Consider the following 6,000-nt stretch of genomic DNA (forward strand, 5'->3'; position numbering starts at 1 on the left):
TTCATTTGTGTCTAGGGGTCATGCTTTATCTATGGGTTTGGGGGTGTATGAGTTGGTGAAATATAACGTGTTTATACCATCGGGAGAGTCGGTGTCTTATAACAAGTTGTATAAGGGAGTGTCTATGGTAGTTGGACAAGTGGATTTACCGGTTAATCTGCTTGAGTTTCCTATGGATGGGTTTGAGATCATCGTCGGGATAGATCGGTTGGGTAAGTATGGGGCCAAGATAGACTATCATCAAATGAAAGTGTCTTTAAAGGGGGCCTAAGGGAGTCAAGGTGTCATATAGGGGGTTTGTTGTAAAACCCAAGATGAAGTTGATTGCAGTGATGCTTTTGAAGTCATGTTTGAGGAAGAGGTGTTCGTTAATCCTTTGCTATGCGAGGGATACTCGGGTAAAGGAGCCATCAGTAGTAGAGATACCCGTGGTTAGTGAGTTCAGCGATGTCTTTCCGGAGGAGATACCAGGTTTACCTCCTAAGAGGGACATTGACTTCAGTGTTGATCTTAAATCGAGGACAGGATCTATATCTAAGGCTCCGTACCGTATGGGACCGAAAGAATTGGAGGAATTGAAGAAATAGTTAGACGAGTTATTGAATAAGGGATACATTCGACCTGGTGTATCGCCTTGGGGTGCACCAGTTCTATTTGGGAAGAAGAAAGACGGTAGTATGAAGTTGTGCATAGATTATAGAGAGCTAAACCATGTTACCGTAAAGAACATGTATCCTTTGCAGAGGATTGATGATATTTTTGACCAGTTGAGTGGAGCTGAGGTGTTTTCCGAGATTGATCTGAGATCGGGTTATCATCAGCTGAGGATTGCAAATGAAGATATTCTTAAGACAACTTTCCGATCGCGGCATGGTCACTATGAGTATGAGGTTACGCCTTTCGTTTTGAATAATGTACCGGCAGTGTTCATGGATCTCATGAACAGAATCTTCAGTCCGTGTATAGATAGGTTTGTGGTGGTCTTCGTTGATGACATCTTGGTCTATTCTAAGACTAAGGAAGAATACGCGGTGCATCTGAGGTTGGTACTGCAAACCTTGCAGGATAATTAGCTATATGCAAAGTTATCCAAGTGTGAGTTCTGGTTGGAAAGAGTGGCTCTTCTGGGTCATATGATTTCAAAAGATGGACTATTGGTGGATCCTAGTAAGATCGAGGCGGTGTCAAACTGGGAAGCACCAAAGAATGTTGCTGAGATCCGGAGTTTCTTGGGTTTAGCTGGCTACTATAGGAGGTTCCTAAAGGATTTCTTTAAGATCGCTAAACCTATGACAGCTTTGATGAGGAAAGAGAGCGGATTTCATTGGGATGAGAGTTGTGAGACGGCGTTCCAAACATTAAAGGAGCATTTGAAGACAACTCCCGACCTGGCTTTACCTAAGGGAAGTGAGAACTTTGAGGTTTATACTAATGATTCGAAGAATGGGTTGGGTTGTATTTTGATGTAGAATGGGAAGGTCATTGCCTATGCTTCAAGGTAGCTGAAGCCGTATGAGGAAAACTATCCTACTCATGACTTGGAGCTGGGTGCAGTCGTACTTGCTCTATAGATTTGGAGGCACTATCTATACTGAGCAATCTTTAAGTTGTTTTTAGATCATAAGAGTTTGAAGTAGATCTACACTCATAAGGAGTTGAACATGCATCAGAGAAGGTGGATGGAGCTGATTGGGGACAATGATATAGAGAACGTCTATCATGAGGGGAAGACTAATGTGGTTGCAGATGCTTTGAGTAAGAAGAGTGTGCATTAGCTATGCACTGCCATGTCACTGATGAAACTAAGAGATGAGATGACTAAGATGGGGATTCATATGATTTGCAAGAGATATGCCATCGGCGAATTGACTATCGAGCCTGAACTATATGATGATATAAAAAGGAAAAAGGAACTTGATCCCAAGATTCAGGAGTGGAATACAAGGGTAGGAGATGGCACAGTTTTGAGGTTTTCTATCCATACAAATGAGAGTGTTCGATTTGATAGGAGGTGGTGTGTATCTAGTGATGTTGACTTAAAGAAGTTGATCATGATAGAGGCTCATTGCACTCCTTATTCGGTACATCCGGGTGGTGAAAAGCTCTATAAGGACTTGAAGAAGACGTTTTGGTGACACGGTATGAAGAAAGATGTCGCGGAGTTCGTGCCTAGGTGTTTGACTTGCCAGAGGGTAAATGGAGAGCAACGAATACCACAAGGTAAAATTCAGCCACTTGAGGTAACGGAATGGAAATAGTAATCGATTTCTATGGATTTCATCGTAGGGTTACCAAGGACTCAGCAGGGTAACAACATGATTTGGGTTATCATCGACCATTTGACAAAGTCAGCTCATTTTACTCCAATGAAAGATACTTGGAGTAAGATTCAGCTGGCTATAGGTTACAGAAAGCATGTGGTACGGTTACACGGGGTACCAAAAGAAATAGTGTCGGATAGAGATGCGAGGTTTATATTACGATTTTGGTAAGAGTTGCAGAAATTGATGGGGACTACCTTAAAGATGAGTACAACGTTTCATCCTGCAACAGATGGTAAAATTTAGAGGATTATCAATACTATAGAGGACATTGCGAGCTTGTGCGATGGAATTTGGTGGGAGTTGGGAGGATAGACAACAGCTTTGGGATGACACCTTTTGAGGCATTGTATGGGATTAGGATGACATCTTTTGAGGCATTGTACGAAAGGAAGTGTAGGAGTCCAGTGTGTTGGGATGATAGTGCCGAAGCTGTGGTTTTGGGACCACAAATGGTACAATATATGGTTGAGCAAGTGCACTTAATTCGACAAAAGATGAAAGCAGCCCAAGATCGACAAAAGAGTTATGCGGACTTGCATCAAAGGGACATTGAGTTTGCAGTGGGTGACATGGTTCTCTTGAAAGTGTCACCTATTGTGGACGCGGGCCCACGGGGGCGCTTGGGAGAGAACAAGCGTTTGCATTTGTGGAGTCGCCACCAATTTATTGTGGGAAATTGGAAACCGTTCGAATACCTCGTGTCATGTCAAGACACAAAGTAATGACATGAACACTAAGCACTCATTACCTTTAGCATTCTATGTCTAGAATGACTCTCGTGGATGCCAATGAACACGGATGTTCACAGAGATCTGGAGTAAGGGGTGAGGGTACGTATTAGGAAGCTCTTTTGATCGAACACCTAATCCCGCCCGCCTCGATAGCGGCCTCTACTAATGATTAGGGAAGTTATCTGTACTCGATATATTGTCGATTGTATGCATGCAATGCAACATCAACGTTTTAATCCTAACATGTGAAGAATTAGCTAAGTCGGTGAACAATTAATTTATCATACAATTAAGCCAAAGTAGAGATTTAAGTTCAATTATATGTGAAGGCATACAAGTGATACAATAAAGAAAATACAATAAAAAAAAACAATAATTACATCGGGTTGAATGATTTACGACGAAAATACTTTTAAAACGGATAATTTGAAAAAGAAAGAATAAATGAATTAACGATCAGGAATTAGGGTGATAATACGATTAATAGTTAATTAATACGCAACTAATAAACTTTGTCAAGGCAAAATGGGAGTTCAGAGACAGAAATCAACCAGGAACAGGTGCAGCAGAGCTGCGTCCTTTGGAAGAGGCGCAGCAATTGCTGCGTCTGTTCCTTGGCTCAGTTCTGGCCGTGAAGCCGGAATTGCAAGTTGTTAACATTCGTTGGTGATTTTAATGCTTGATTGATGTTATTTACTCGGATGAAAGTAATTAGTATGTTATTTACATGTGAATAATGGTCATGAAAACAATAAACATGGATAAAAACTAATTAGAACGGATTAATTACAAGATTAAAAGGATTACTTAACAAATTAATGAACTAACTAAACTAATTAGATTAAACAGGTTATTAATGACGAATTAATGATGGACATGACGAACAAAAGGCGGGAATATGTCAATGATCTAATTCCAGAGACTCAATATGAACAAATCGAACCTCTAAAACCCGAATTTGATTTTAATGACGAAAACCCGCAAATATGAATTACTTGGGATTTAAGTCGAGAAGTTAACGACGAATTAAATACTAATGATGATGAATATATTACATGTTAGAATTATTATGCTTAAATCGCGTCAATAAACAATGAACAATTGAAAAAGAAATTAAACAATCGAATCATTAAAGGACGAAGAAAGAAGAAAGGAAGCAGGAACTGCGGCAGCCTTACGAAGAGGCGCAGCACGTGCTGCGTCCCTTCGAAGAGGCGCAGCAGTTGCTGCGTCCTTTCTCGATGGTCATCTTCTGGTAATTCGTAAAAAAGGGTTTAAAGCATAGTTTTACAAATCGGTTTTAGAAATACTTTCGACATAAACCTTACATATGATTAGAAAAGTAAATAACAATAATAAAATAAGGATTATACACCCTCAGACTTACATGTTTGACGAAACGAGATGAACTAAGTTAAGGTTTAGTGATGCTCGACTCGAATGTAGACGAAAGTGCCCTCGTAAGAGGAAATTAAACAGATTGATTAAAGTTGGTTATTGTGGAGTTGGTCAAATTGGTCGGTCATGCAAAATGAGGCTGGTACTCAGAAAGATCCGAGCTTACGTGGTCGAATGTCCAAGCACGTAGACGCCAAAAAGTAAGAACGTGGTTTAGAATGCAAAGGGAGAAGAGAAGGGCGGACACTCGCGTGAGAAATATGTATCACACGGAGGAAGTAGGGTTTTCGGAGAAACTTTGGAAGTGAATCTCGAAAAGATATGAAAAGATATGAAAAATACGCAGAAAAGGACTTGGGAAGAGGCGCAGCAGGCACTGCGTCTCTTGGAAGTGGCGCAGCACCTGCTGCGTCCTTTCCCAAGTGGTTTCCTCCTGCGGAAGAAAGATTTCCGTGTTTTAATTATGGAATAACGAATTTATCTTGTTTTCCTTAATATTTTGTGTGAATATTACGGGAAATTATTTGCCAAAGATTAAAGGATTGTAAAACACGGAATAGAAATATCCGGAACATTCCAGAACATTCTGACTCGGTTTCAGAAAATGAAGACGGTTTTATGACCCGGACTCCAAATATACTCTAATTACTGTCAAAACGACCGTATTGGCATGTAGATGACAATTAAGAGGTAGACAATCACTTGACGATAAACTTACGAACTGTCACAAATCGTTCCGCGTACCAAACATGCGGCCCAATCATCACCGGGTGGTTTGCGGGAGGTGCGGAAATGAGGTATCTACAGAGCCCTTACTTTGACTGACGCTTGGACAAGGCGAAAGTCAAAGTATAGCCATCAGGTCAATCGAAGATTACAACCTGACGACTATGGCGACGCGAGGCGGCTCAAGGGGTCTGAGCCAAGGACTTGTCGTCGGGAACATTTTAGAGTCTGTCGACTATCGGGGAGGGTCGTTTAAAGTCCATTAGACTACGTAAGGAAGCTCGCCAGCCAGAAGAAGAGACCATACCTGAAATTCCTTGAAACTCCAGGGGAAACAAAACGCGATATTGGGAGAAGACAGCAGGACACAGTCTGGAACTGATGGGAGAAATCTGCTTGTGGTCGGCTTCAAACAAACTTCGGAAGGGCTTGGGGTCGATGTTGATCTCCATGTCTCGAGAGGGAATGACTGTCGGTCGTGAACTCTCGGTGAGGGAACATAATCGGGAACTGATCTCCATGTCTCGAGAGGGAATGTCTATCCGTGTACTCTCGATGGGGGAACATAATCGGGAACTGGTCTCCATGTCTCGAGTGGGAATGTCTATCCGTGTACTCTCACTAGGGGAACAGAATAAAGGTGTGTCGAAACACCTGTCAAAGAAGGAACGCTCATTGTGACAAGCTAGGTCTTGGATAAAAATAGGGCGATAATTTGTCGTTGTCTTGGAATATGTGGATCCGGGTGAAGAATATACGTCAAACGGACCAAATACGCGATATGGCATCAAGGAAGAGGCGCACCAAAGATGGGCCCACAA

Source organism: Silene latifolia, chromosome 10 (assembly GCF_048544455.1).
Source record: "Silene latifolia isolate original U9 population chromosome 10, ASM4854445v1, whole genome shotgun sequence".
NCBI lineage: Eukaryota > Viridiplantae > Streptophyta > Magnoliopsida > Caryophyllales > Caryophyllaceae > Silene > Silene latifolia.